Below are 15863 nucleotides of genomic sequence, written 5' to 3' on the forward strand. Positions count from 1 at the left end.
TTCGTTGTTCACGGTTTAAAATCGTTCACTTTTTACTAATCCATGCTTAAAACACATATATATCTCACTGGTAACTTATTAAAAATATCTTATATTTAGTTCTTACAATAAATTTGCAATATATGTGCAAGCGTAATATATAATTATTTTAACAACTTTTCAATAAAAAAAAATCAAATAATATTACAAAACATCCATTTACCTACCTTCCTAACAAACAACATGTAATTATTACATTTAATTAATAACGAAAAAATTGCAAACACAAAACAGACCGGGCGAAATAGAAGAATAAAGCTAAACAGAAAGAAAAAAGAGTGAGAACTTAATAAAATTAATTTATGAAGAGGCGACTACTGCACACCCTTCAAGGACCTTCCAAAAGAAGTTGGGGCACAAAAGCCACCTCAGTAAAATACAGCACAGGTTTATTAAAACCATTTACATGTCCCACACACGAGCTAATCTTAATTGCACACCACACCGGCCCCCTTTTTATTTTTCAAATTAAAAAAAATTCACATTCGGTCCCATTTAATGGCGATTTATTACGTCTGCAGGTTCTGTGAAATGGAAAACATTAGCCATTATTAAAACGAAGTTTCATTTACATCTCGGCCTCTGGCCACTTTTACAGTTTGATCTTTTTGTTACAGAAATTCTTATAACATCAATAAAATTGGCTCAGAAAATTATACAACAGAATAAACGATTTGCATTTCATTCAGTACAAATGGACGTTAGTTTTAAATACATAGAGCTGGATGACAGTAATAGCATCTAAAACAGTAAAAGTTATTGTCAACCCGAAAAGGCTGAGAGAAAGAGCTTATTGGGTGAAAGCTAATACTGCATTTTCAAATAAAAATACTAAAAGTCTCGGTTTTTACATGAACGCCTTTTATGTATTTTACCCTCTCTGTCGATGTTTTCCCCTTAATATTACTGACCGGATCTTAACATCAAAAGAAGCATTAAAAAGAATTTTCGTAAATGCATTGCACCATGGCACGAAAATTATTTAAAATAGTGTGCTTATTTACGCCCTTTAATGTGATCAATATAAAAGTAAATACATTTCAACGAAGTAATAATTTGTTGAATTATTGCAAAAATCGTCAGTAAACAAAAACAATAAGAGAAGGTTATGTTCGTAACTGGAAAATAAAATATACCAAAACATATACAGCACATTAAAAAATACGTGGAGAAAAAGTATGTCCGCAACACATGTTAAGGCACTAACCAATTGAACAATTGCTTTGAATGAAAACAGCTTATTCAGCAATCGTGTATAAAAGACAAAATGAATAATACAATTTTTGGATTAGTAATTATCTTTATAATCAAGGTTGCTACGTACAAAAAAGCCGCAGAAGGCTAGAAAGATAACGTCTAGACTAATGGAAAAGACATAGTTTTTCATAAATATAATTAACCAATAGAATACTCCAATTGCTAGTTTTTCCAAGAAAAGTTATCATTTTATGTTTTTATATACTAAGAAAAACAGTATTTGTATTGTTATGAGTCAGCCGAAATATTAGAAATGTAGCACATATATTTCGCTGAAATCGTCAATAATCTGATAAATAAGAAATTTTTATTGCTATACGATTTATTATACCCATTGCATGTGTGACAATACATCAAGAGATAAAAGCCAGTTTAACCCAGGAATGGTTGCTATATAAAATTTTCTCGTATAAACTTTGTTTTCTACTGTTTTAATTTTTTGTTTGATAATCGGATCCTGTTTTTCCCTAGTCTCTTTCTAGAACCCTTTGTATCTAACAGCCATTTTAATTGGCAGTACTTCAATCTAAAAACCATTACATAGTTTTTAAGAAATATTCTCTCATCAAAGTGCAACACGAAAAATTTTTTGATAAAATTGTGTTAAAAATGTGTCTCTAAATTTTGAAATTTAAAATCTGAAACAAATTGCTTAGATTAAGAGCAAAATTGTTCATATATGGAGAAAAAATGAATAATTGCTGCAATTGATTATGTTTCAAAAACAAAGGGCATCATGGGTACTATTTGGTATATTATTATTTCTGGACATTTGCTTTTCATGTATGTACAAAAACTTCTATTTTACAACATTTCAAAAGGCGGAGTGGATGCTGTATATAAATTAAGATCTTCTGTTTCCATAGTGAGTTATCGCCGAACCTTGGCGGTTTATTACGTTAATATTGATTAAAATAATAAATAACAAATGTATTTCAGCGGCACACAAAAACAATAAAAATAAAAATAAATAAAAGAAGAGATTATCGAAGTTATAATTATACGTATTTTCACATATTTATTCTAACATCCATAATTGTTCATGTTTGTAAAGTAATACACCACAATTTACTACTAAGAAATACAACTAAATGGAATGCAGGTTGAGTATTTAGGATTATTTATAGCCCATCAGGAAATAACAAAAAATAAAAAAAATCCTAACGTTTTTATTAAAGGGAAGAGCTGGGAGTGAAAACTCACGTTCAACCAGCGGGGTGAAGGTTAGCTCACCGACCCCTCGCAGGTTAAATAACCAGTAACCAATATTATAACTTCTAAGAGTTTAAAATCAAAATTAATAAACTGACCAAACCTAAAAAAATTAGAGATATAGTTTTTTAATATATTTTTTCATAAAATATTTAATGTTGTGTTGCTTAAGAAATTTTCATTTCGTTCTTACAAAACTTCATGTCATTTTTCGGAAGAAATATTTAGCATGCTACATTAAAATCTAAATTTTGTAAATTAGTTTAAAATAATTTGCATACGTAGTATTCTCAGATGGAAATGTAAATTATTGTACTGCTTTTAACACTAATAATAATATGATCTACAAGCAGATTTTTTTTCATTTGGACATTTTATTTTAATATAAAAATTAGTACCAATTAATTAATTACATAATTAATACAAATTAAATGTAAAATGTGTTTTACTGGGCATTAACCATGAAGGGTTTCATGTTTCTAGTTACAACCCCTGGTTTTTCCATAGTTTTAACCTAGTAAAACGTTAAAATTCATTTGAAAAAGTGAAATATGGCAGAAACATTATAGTAAAGAGATTCTGATCACAAGCTTACAAGACAAAATCGAAACTGCTTACTTGGTTCTACGTAAGATTTTGGAAGAAAAATTCTATCAAATAGTAGCTCTATAATGTACACAAAGATTTCCGGTAGGCAGTATGGAGTAAGAAAGGACTATCAACGGAAGAGAGTCAGCAAATTGTGTGACGTAAAAGAGAAAAGCGTGATCAAATATGCCACAGCTTTTCTTCGATAGTCAAGTAGCCTTTGACTCCATTGACTTAACTTTTCTCTTGAACGAGCTAAAGAAGAAAGTCTGACCCCAAAGCATTTTCACGGACGTTGCGAGCTCTTTCGAAAACCGAAAGGCCGAAATAGCAACAAAGCACATCAAATCGTTTTGAATGGTTACAAAATGATGCCCACAGGGATGTGTCCTAGGCCGGCTATTGTGAAAAGAGAGAGAGAGAGAGAGAGAGAGAGAGAGAGAGAGAGAGAGAGAGAGATAATATGGATGTTTTATCGAACATATTTTCAAAATTGAGTTAACCATTTATCATAAATCTTCACTTTCTTATAAACAACCAGCTAGTTGATAAAAATGTTTGTTTATTCAAATAATATTAAAAATATTAAATAAAAATCTTGCTTCTTTAGTTTCTTTAAACAAACATTGATATTATTTTTACGGAAAGAGATAAGTTGACTAAATTTTTATTAGTTCTTTCCATCTCCTAAAGGCATCTTCAGGGGGCTAAAGCAACACTTCCGCGACACTCACAATCGGTGCGGGTTTTCATTGGACAACCTAGTCCACGGTTGAAATACAAGGAAGTAGTTAAATTGATTATCAATATTATTAAAGCACAAATGAGATGACAAATTGAACACATAGTTATAAAATTTATAACATAGTTTATAATTTATCACATAGTTATATGTAGTATAAGCATAATATAAAACCTAAACAAATATTTATTTTTTTCCTGAAAACGAAGGCAAAATATCTAACTTTTTAAAATTTGATTTTCAAATGGTTTTCGTCTTTTTCCACAAAATCAATTGAATTAGACGAATCCACAAACGGGATTGTAAGTTAGAAGTTTCAAACTTAACTTTCACACTTCCAGTGTACTACACCTCTCATGCACTACCAGCAAGCACATTGGACAAAATCTGTGATCTACACATGTACAAACAACCTATTTGAAACCCTCACACTCGACTTAAAAGAATGAAATTGAAAATACGAAATAAACTACTAAAAACAATACAGCAGATCGAAACTCTCAACTTCTACCAATGGGATGGCATTGACCAATCGTGTTCAACCAAGCGTTGAAACGTCCAAAGAACCAGTCACTGCCCAAAATCTTTCGAACCATTGCGCAAACTCCCTACATTGTAACCAAACCTTATCAACATAGACCTACAAATCCAAGTTGTCTTTGAATCCGCTAAAAGTAGATACAGACGCCTCCATAAAACTTGAATACTTCCTTGAGTCTAATGTGTCAATGTTCTCGCGATTTCCTCTCTAGTGAGGAATGTAAATAGTGCTACGTATTAAATGTTTAATTAACGGGTTATTTATCCACTATTATAATGTTAAAATACAAATTTGTTAAGAAAACAAAGTTGTTTGTAGCGCTTTAGCGTTGTTGTAACATAATAATAATTTTTAAAAAAATTCATATAATTTTTTTATGTCAGCAGAAACTAAAACAAGGTCACTCTTCCAACAAGAAAATACCTTTTTTCGAATAAATATTTTCGATGATATTGGGTTGTTTCACATGAAATGTTCGATTTTATAGTTTCAGAAATTCAGAGAGGATATGGCGATTTTCTGATGTTTACTTCCAATTGTTTACATATTGTAATTAAACAGTTTTAATCCTCCAATTTTGTCTATACACACTTTTAATATACCTCCAAACAGGAACATGGGAACACACGATTTTCGTGTAATATTCCTTTACGGGTTTAAACTCTGTCGTTCGGCAGCTGAGTGAGCAGGAAACATCAGCAACACGTTTGTGGAAGGGAGTGTATTTAAACTCCGTTAATTTGAACGGACCATTCGCCGTTGGTTTGCTAAGTTTTCGGAAGAGGATGCTGAATTGGAAAACGAGCCTCGCTGAAGAACTCCTTCTTTAATTGACAACGATGTCCTTAAGCTTCAGGTGGAAGAAAACTACAATCAAAGAGTCAGAGGACTCACAGCACAACTAAATGCAAGTGCAGTTACCGTGTCAAGAAAATAAAGGTACATGAGAAAGGGCAAAAAGCTTGATTTATAGGTTCTTCATGAGCCCACTGAGCGACAGGAGTTAAAGCTTGAGATATGCGTTTTGTTGCTCACTTTTCTTGAAAGAATAATCACTTGCGACGAAAAATGGATTGCTTGTGACAGTCAGCGTCGGTCAGAGCAATGGTTAAACATCGACGAAAGACTAGGACACATGATAAAACCAAATTTACACCCAAAATGATGGTGACCGTATGGTGGTCCATGGCTGGAATTATTCATTACTCCTTTCTGCCTAGAGATGAGACCATTACTTCTACATCGTACTGCTAGGAAATTGACGAAATCCATAAAAAATTACTCAAAAAAAAAAACCTGCGTTGGTAAATCGGAAAAGTTCTATACTTCACCAAGACGTCGCCAAACCTCATGTTTCAAAACATACTGTAAACAAATTGAAAACGCTTGGCTACGAAGTTCTTCAGCATCCACCTTATTCTCCAGACTTATCTTTAACATTTCACCTGTTTAGGAATTTGAACAACTTCGTCAAAGGAAAATTTTTTGAAAATGACGTTCAAATCCAAAAAGCGTTTTAAGTTTTCATTTCAAAGGTGAGAATTTTTCAGTTCCGGCATAAAAAAAATGGTCAAGCGTTGGGAAAAATGTGTAGAAAATGAAGGTAAATACTCGGAATAAAATGATTTTGTTTTTATATAGTAATTTTACTAAAAACCTTTAATTTGAAAAGGGTCATTTCATGTGAAACAACCAAATAATTTTAAAAAAATATTTTGAAGTTGTTTTAAGTTATTATTATATCCGGTATAAAGCCGATGTATAACGATGTGAAATGGAATTCTGTGTTTTTTTCCAGGTATTTGTTTAAACGCCCGTTAAAACAACACTCCCTTCGGCTATTAACTGAATTATAGACTGTTATTTTTATTTGCTTGATCATTGTGCCTGTAATCGTTCAACGGTGAGCAGACAAAAAAAAATTGACAATTCCAGCGTTTACATTCCCTCCAGTTTCAATTTTCGACCCTACGTGGGACAAGTTTAAATTTCTTTTGAAGGTTGTCGTGCTGCAGGAAAGTGAAAAAAAAGTTGTTTTTTTTTTTTACTACAATGGTCAGTTAGTTGTATCAAGCTGACTTGTAAATCAATTCAGTGAGAACTCACTTGTTATATTTTGATCATATTGTATATTGTAAAATCTTGTTTTGATTATATCTGAATACGCAGTAACAATAAAGTATGTAATGAAGTTGTGAATGATGCAAGTGGATACATTTTTTTTTTTTTTACGAGGGTTCGCAACAGCAGAGGTAACCCCCCCCCCTCAGGGTGCCGGTGTTTTTGAAAAAAAAACCATTTGTAAGTATGTCGGGTTCGAATGCAGGGCTGCTGGATTCGAACCCGGGACCTTTACCTTATAGTGATGAGCGCTGTGTCAAAGACTAAACCTTGCGGCCACCGACGCCCCGATATATAATTATTAATTGCGCTTATAAGAGTTTGATGTAATGTAGGTCTGTACCTGATATTGCAATCTAACAGCCTTGTTAAATACAATAAAGCAAAATCATAAGTTATGTTTCAATCTAAAGAAAACCAGTGAAAAGTTTCAGCGTAAATTAACTATTTCAACTTATGAAACTCTTCATGTCATCTTTATTAAACTTTTTGACCTTTTATGTTTATAAAATTGTAAAAAGTACTTTTGGTACTTACGCCGAATATAATTTCTAATAATAGAGACGTGTGCATTGTTTACTGGGGACGACATTGTTTTTAATTGCCTTGGCATAACGATAATGTCATAGGAATATAAAATAAATACTCGAGGGTCGCACGTTTCACGGTGGGTTAAAGGTCACTAACTAACTTAACTTATTTGATTGTACGCCCGGAATTCCAAGTTATTTTGGGTCGTAAGGCAAACAAACCTTAGCAGGGTCAACAAAACAATCGGATATTGCAATCTAACCACCTTCTGCTGAATTGTTCAGATGAAGATTCAATTTTTATTAGAAAAAATCATTGTCTTTCTCGGTACCTACTTTTAGCGAGTGGATTTCTATGCCAAAAAAAAAATTAAGGGTGTAAAACATAATGCTTGTTTATTGAGTGTGCACATTCTCTGTTTTAATATTCCCCTAAAAATGATCGATTCTTGTTGAATTGAAACCCAAGTAAAATGTTTTATTTGGGGATATAAAAATATAAACTTAATCTTAATTTTACGACCCTAAGAATCTGGGATGGATAATAACATGCGAGGCAAAGGATGTCAAGGGAATTTTCAAACAGTTCTGGAATCCACGAAAAAACAGCTTCTAAATGATCAAGTAACTGCATCACAAATGAAAGAAAAAATGTAGCTAAAAAACGTTCCCTAATAATATTTCTAGGTTGATCAGTTTTTGACAATTACCGGGAGTGGCATAGCAAGTGTTAACTGGGTTGTAATTACAGGTTTTCAGAATATTTAATATGTTAATCGATCCAATGGTTGAATACTGATTCCATTTTTGCCCCAGTTGGAAAATGCTAATTACACGTAATTATAACATCTTCATGAGATTATTACTAAAATAATCATCCCACGAACGGAAAACGAGGAGAAACCAGTCTTTTAAAACAAAGGGATGTTTTTTATTAGTTATTTTAACTTTTAATTGAAAAATGAAAATACGTGACAAATAATGCACACGAAGGAAGAAAATATAGCAAAGTTTGCCAGTCGCATTTAACAACTCTAATATTGGCATGGGAATCTGTCAAAAATGACGTATCGGCCTCTTACCTTCTGTAGAAACTTTTCTCACCTCATATTATTTATAACTGGGGGCATAGTCAGGCAATATAAAGCAAATTTGGTTTTTTGTACTCTCTTTTTTCTTTAAACATTTTCCAAACTAAACTTGCAATCAGGTGAATTGGTTACTGTTACACAACCCCGCAGTTTTCTACGTTTCAGGAGGTTGAAAGTAGGATGACGTTTAAAAACCGTGTGTACTGCGAACAATATAGGTCTCAAGTGACAGTAATTATTTATACTTTTTTTATAATTTTTTTTTTAGTAACCGGTTGTTTAATAATTTGTTGGATTCGTGAGGAGGGGTCAAGAATGAAGTAGTTTAGAAAAACCCTTTTTTCATTTTTTTTTCGACATTTCGACATATATTCGCGTCATTTTCAGGGCATAAAGTGTGGTGTTATTCTTGTGGTGTCATGTTGGTGATGTGTGAAATTGTTGTCAATCACAACAATTGATCAGTAACGACCAAAACATCAATGATTCTTCTTCTTGGACATCTCTGCACGTGCTTGTTTCTGGGCTGAGTCTATAACATGGGATCTGGAGGCCGCGGTATCAAATTAGCAGTCCTATTACAATTTTATTTCTTAAATTTAGTCGCATGGTTTCGAATTTACGAAAGAACTTATTCTTAACTCATTGGGTAAAGATCTAGGTTTTTGGAAATGTGATATACTTATAACAAATAGCAAATTGGTACGTGGCAAATGGTGTCCTTAGATAATTTGTCGGCCTCCTCCTCGTACCTCTGCCATCGCATGACTGGCATCTGAGCAAAAGCGTTTTTCTTGTTTTTTTTAATAGCTGTCTTTTTTTTTTTACAAAAACATGATTCTGCTTCGATTAAATTCCTACGTTTAGCTTGAAAATTTTTCATAAATTCTGTCCTAAGTTGTTAGTTTTTTACTTTCTTTACCCAATTGAGCATTTTAAACATTAAAATAAACTTTTTATATTTGTTAATAATGTTGATATATTGGGTAAATGATCGTATGGAATATGATTAAAAACATTTTCTTTATCGTGCCAACGTTTCGATCTTTATTGAGATCATCTTCAGGGCTCAAATTGTTTGTTGTGTCATTCTTGTGTGTCGTGTGGGGCACTCTCAACACGACACACAAGAATGACCCTATTACGCAGAAACAAACACTGAGCACCTGAAGATAAAGATCGAAACATAGGCACGATAAAAAAAATGTTTTTCTAAAACCTACGTCACACCAGACCGCATCTCACGATAATCATTGACTAACGGTCACTAAACACCACACATTTCTACGCGAGAAGAACGATGTATGGAGTATATTCATATTTAATGGAATCGGGTCGATGAAAACTTTTAATACGGCAAAATATGAAAACAACACGATAGTTATCGTATCGACCTAACGAAAAACGTATATAAAACCAAGTGCAACAAAAAAAAAAAAAAAAAAGGACAAATCATTCCATCTGCCAATGTGAACAAAAGCGTTGCGGTTATTTAGCTTAATCCCCTTCAAACATTTGAATTTTTCGTTTGAAAATCAAACATACGATAGAAATTATTTTCCGTTTGTTTTATGCGTGGGTAGAAATTGTTGATAACAAAGGACCTTAAAAAGAAAAGTAAATATAATATCGAAAACAGTTATAATTAATTTGTTGTATTGTATTTTTAGACTTGGTTTAGTAGTGTATTATGTTATATTTCTGGTATTTTGCTGTAGGTAAAGCATAGACGTAATTTAATGTTTTATCTAATTAGAATTTACAGGGGGTCACGTAAACAGGCGTCAATACTTCAAGAGTACATCGACTATCTCAAATAGAATTAAAAAGTTAGTATTTTCCTAAATCCGTTTCTCAAATATATTTCCTTGTTCAAGTTAATTCATTGTTAAATCTCGTTTTCCCATAGAATCGTTTATATCTCTTCAAGTTTTAATTTTATTGTAAATTTGAATAAAACAATGGAATGGGAATGGGAAAATCTTTTCCGGAGGTTTTGTTTTAGAATTAACGCACGTCTTTCTGCATATATTTTAGCTAGTGTCAGTTTGACTTCAAAAAAGATTTTAAGTTCACTAATTTCGTGTCCGCTTGACCAATTAATATATTACAATTAATTAAGGGTTTTAGTTGAGATAAAAAAGTCAATGGCACGAGCGGGATTCGAACCCACGATCTTCGGCTTGATACGCCGCTGCTCTACCACTTGAGCTATCGTGACCTCGATCCACTCGGACACCAACTTCCCACCTCAACCACACCTTTTGAATTTTTCCTCCTTTTGTCCTTTGTCGCCGAGAATCGAATTGATTACACATTTGAAAAATGGCAAAAAGGAGGGAAAATTCAAAAGGTGTGGTTGAGGTGGGAAGTTGGTGTCCGAGTGGATCGAGGTCACGATAGCTCAAATGGTAGAGCAGCGGCGTATCAAGCCGAAGATCGTGGGTTCGAATCCCGCTAGTGCCATTGACTCTTTTATCTCAACTAAAAACCTTAATTAATTGTAAAACATTTTAAGTTTCTATCTATTGCGGTAGAGAGAACGCGAAGATTTTTACTATGGGAATTTCCATCTAACTTAAAACGAAAAGTTAAAAAGATCAACATTGATTGTAAAGTAGAGGTGGCTGAGCTGTACACGTCATGTATTTATTAAAAGGATCCCAAGCCCGTTTGATTTGTCATGTTAGCCCCTACATTTGAAACTTACGCGACCCTGCAAATACACGTTGACAACCAAGTTCCACCGACGGTCCTTATATCAAAAACTGTCGCATCCCATAATATGGGGTTTCCTTCGTGTACTGTTGTAATTTATACCCTCCTATCGCTGTCACTCTATTCTTATTATCAAGATTTATCATTCTGAAGACGACGTTTCACTCATATTTCAACCGGCTCTTTAAATTGTAACCGTTACATTACCGTCAAATATAACACATTGGTAAAGAAAATTTATAAATATTTAATCTTATTGTGTATGTTACTCACGGCTCATCGACCTTTGCTTAAAAATTAACACAAATGTAATTATTTATAATCAAATAGCGTAGGCATAATATAATATCAGTTTGTGAAAACGAGTAAAATTTATTCAAAACCACTAATTTATGTTATAACATATGATTTAAGACATCCCATTTTTTCTTTAACCCCTGTATAAATTAACAATTTTTAAACGAAATAATAAAAAAACTTGAAAGAAAATACCAAGTAAGCTGAGATCTTATTCAATAGTCTTTAAATTTTAATATCATTCTCTTCTCCAGTTTCCTTCATCGTCATCTGAAAACCGAGTAGTATTTCTGCCATCCAAATTTTCGTGATAGCCATTTCCGTAGGGTGCTCCTGTGTGTTACTTATTAATGAATATATTTACAATATTATGGTAATTATCTCAATTTTTTGTACATATAATTTAAGTAGGACAAACCAGTAGTGTAAATGCTGAAAATTGTTAATGAGTACCCTTTCATCGACTATTCTAAATTACGTAATAGTTATGTGGGCCTTGAATTGTGACCTGACGTATTATTACTGTATTGACTGAATTAGCCTCCCAGTTAGCGCATTACCGCCCATTTTCAGCCCAGCGTACCAAAAGGGTTGCGAATCTTTCCTACAGTGCTGAAGGGCGGTTGTTTCCTAGTTACACGCATGCTCATTTGCTAATTCGCGCTGGAGTTTACCATTTTGCCAATTTGCTGTAATTTTCAAGGTGATTGAGACTTTTTCACTTTAAATTTTGATAGATTGGAGCGTTTTAAATGTTGATTCGAGCTAATGTTTAACGCGCATCCTTAGCCATATTCAAGTTTCCTGAACATATTGGATGTTTTTTAGTTTCCTAAAACTTTACTGAAATAAATATGTATTTGTTGAAAACTATACTCTACAATAAAGTAAAAATTGTTATTATCCTGTAAAAAATGGTGGGAAATCATGAAGTAGGTAAGTGGAAGAAAGATTGACGGATAGGTGAGATGGATCGATAAAACGCCATATAGAAAGATAATGTAAGAGAAAGATAGAGATAAACAAAATACTAGGCAGGCAAAATGAAAAGAACAAAAAAGAGCAGGAAATAAGAATAAATGAAATTGACAGAAATAAGAGAATCAGATTCAATGATAGGAAGTGGGAAATTGGAAGATAAATAAGAAGGAGAAGCCCTGTGTATCGAAAAAACGGAATGAGTAATAAAAACTATGAAGAATAGAGTGTTGGACAGAACGAGAGAGGGAGAGAAACAGAGAGAGAGAGTGAGAGTGAGAGGGAGAGAGAGAGAGATAGATAGATAGATAGATAGATAGATAGATAGATAGAGAGAGAGAGAGTGAGAGAGAGAGAGAGAAGGTTAGAGTGAGAGGTAGACAGACATAGCATGAAAAAGCGTTGGATGATATGAAATTGAGCTGTACAAAAACTTTGAGTTAGTATGTCTATGAAAAAAAAAATAAAATAAAGTGAGTGGATCAAGAAGTTAGGAAGGAAGAAAGCTATATCAAATGAAAAATAGGCAGTAGACATAAATGAACACATAAAACATGATGAGAAAAAGAGTGACAGAGAGAGAGTGAGAGNGAGAGAGAGAGAAAAATGAAGGATTATTTCATTTTATTTTACATATATATATGCCTCTCTTAGCTAAAGGAGACGTTAATAAAGTTAGATACAAATAGAAAGAATATTGAGTACAAGAGGGAGCGTGTGGAAAAAGATTAAATCAATAAAGATAGAAATTTAGAGGTGAAGAAAATAAGCGTTAAAAAAAGAGAGATAAATTAAAAATTAAAAGATAGAGAGAAAGAAGAAAGTGAAAAATGAGACAGCGTTAATGGTAGAAACAGAAAGGAAGGTTCATAAAAATAAAACAGAAAAATTTGATATTCCGTGGATTCCGTTTATACCGATGTCGGATATAATGATAGGTTGAATATAACGATGAAAACTGCAACAGAATTTTTATTTCCTACGACACACTGCATCCAATGTTCCGGGTATAACGATACCGCATATACCAATGTCTGCATATAACATGAAAAAATGAAGGTCAGTTATCCTCTTTATTCCGCTTATAGTGATGTCTTTACTGATGGTAATCGCTATAACCGCTGCACGTGCCATGCCTTCCTGGAATCAAACCCAAAGTTTGAGGCCGTATTCCGATTAGCGAGATGATAGGGTACATCGTGAATACTCCTAGAATTTCTATTTGTAGAGCAGTCAACACTGCGTTCTATGAATTTTCAGTGCTGTGTCAGTTTTATAAACCATGTTTCAAAATTTCTTCAATCGAATCTGCAATACACTCATGTAATTCGGGCATATTGATCAGTTCTTTTGGGTTTTTTGGACCATTCAAATAGTTAATTAAAGTATTTCTAGGCAAATAGAAGCAGCCCAAATGAGTCGACGGATTTCATCCAAGATAGAACAGTCAGCTAGTAAATAAATAATATTTTTGATCGCACCTAAGTTGCAGAGAGAGCAAATCCTAGAACCTCCCCAAAACACTGAGCCGAATTCAGATGTAATAGCTCGCATCGCATTTTAAATAGCGAACACAAATCATTTAGGGCGTAACCGTTTAAATTATCTTTGTGAGAATCATATACGGCAAATTAAGTTCTTTACAGAGCGATAAATGTTAGATGAATGCATTTTTAAAAGGCAACTCACTATGAGTTTTGGAAATTTTGTTTATGAGAAGAGAAAATTGAGATTCCCACTCTAAAATATTTTATAAAGAGGGAGAAAACATTAGTTCAGAGAGAGAGAGAGAGAGAGAGAGTGAGAGAGAGTGAGAGAGAGAGAGAGAGAGAGAGAGAGATAGAGAGAGAGAGAGAGAAAGTGAGTACGCCAGATTTGTATTTATGATGTATAATATTCATTAACTCCATTTATGCGGCCAGACGTAAGCGGAAGCAACGAGGTGTGTGTGTGTGTGTGTGTGTGTGTGTGTGTGTGTGTGTGTGTGTGTGTGTGTGTGTGCCGGTGGTTTATATAGAATAAGACAGGTTTATTTCACTGTTCCTGTCGGTCCTTTTCCTTTTTGTTTATTGTTTTGATGATGTAAATGATGTACGTACATTGTGTTTAGTAGGTAATCAAAAATAGTAATTAAACAGAGACAATTTATTACCTGTGATGTTAATTAATTTTTATATTATGAAACATTTTAATAAAAGAAAGGGGAATGATGAATCTTTTTAATGATGTTGAATAGTTGACTAGATTATCGATAGGTTTCATAACTGAAAAAACAATGAGTAAAGACAGTGAAGAGAGGTTGGTATAGTAAAACTTTTATTGTGAGAAAGTTCCACGATAATATCAACACGACACGCAAGAATGGCACACTTACGCAGAAGACAAACACTTTGAGCCCTGAAGATGATCTCAATAAAGATCGAAACGTTGGCACGATAAAGAAAATGTTTTTCGGAAACCTACATCACACCAGACCGCATCTCACGATATCTGAATGATAATATCATCTATAAAAGCTAAAGATTTTTTGTCCATTTCGTGTCAAAAGAACTGACTGCATCTTCATGGTTATCTATTATCGACCAATGTGGTTTCAGGTGAGTTAGGAAATCTTAAGACAATAAAGTGGCAATGTAGATTTTATTAAAAGTCGACAAATAATATCATTGATTATTTGAAAGTAATCAGATAAATATGATACGTTTAAGAAAAAAAATGATTACTTGTTTTTGAAAGTTCTTGGAACATCTGGAACAGCAGGATAAAAACATCCTTTGGCTTTACTTATCCCATCGTCATCCCTGTAATCATTTTTTATTAAATGCTCCCCCTCAGACTTCAATTTAAACTTTCCTGGCTCGTTGGTTGCGATGAAAGTTCATGTTCAACTTATGATCGTTATTGATCTCTTTTGGAGAGGGCACAATTTCATTTTGAATGTTTTTTCTTCTTCTTTTCGGTTTAATTTTTGCAGAGTGTGAACAAAAAAAGTAAAATTTTGTTTTTCAAATCATAACATACATTTTTTATTTACAGTTAAATCTAGTCCATAAAACAGTTGGCGTACTAACTAAAAATCGTTAGATATTACAAAAAAACCTTCAATATTGTTTTTATGTGAAAAATGAAAGTTATGGTCAGCTTCTAGCAGTTAGTTTATTCGATTTCATCCCACAGCAATATTTTTTTTGGATTATTTAAAAATACAAACCTAAAGAAAAATGTAAATACATTAGTAACCTTAAGAAAATAAAAATGATATGTGACATGGCTCTAAATGAAAACTTTAAACAATTCAACCATCTACGGTGGAACAATTTCTCATAAATGTACTGAAATATGGACTAATGTAAAAAAATCTTTTTTACAAAGAAGTACTCATTACGTATCATGCCAAGATAGCCTAGGCACAGCTTTATTCGTCATTGTCTCTGTATAAGACCGATACATCGTCTTTGTTTGGAACAATGGCATGAAATTACGGTTATCCGTATAACTGATACCCCACTGTAACAAGCTCATGCACCAAAGGAGTTCATCTTGGTTTCTCAACCAGAGAAATAAGTGGGTCGCATAAATTCTGACTGGAAGGAAACAATATACATCTAAATTGAACTATTTGACAATGATAATTAACACTGTTACACATTTCATGTGGATGTGTTGTTTTTGACTTATTAATGTCATATCAACATATATCGTTCACTTGTGAAACATTTATACTGCTTTGAAGGAAAAAAGAAAAATGA

The sequence above is a fragment of the Cimex lectularius genome, unplaced genomic scaffold (assembly GCF_000648675.2).
Source record: "Cimex lectularius strain Harlan isolate CLEC.00 unplaced genomic scaffold, Clec_2.1 scaffold209, whole genome shotgun sequence".
NCBI classification, from domain to species: Eukaryota; Metazoa; Arthropoda; class Insecta; order Hemiptera; family Cimicidae; genus Cimex; species Cimex lectularius.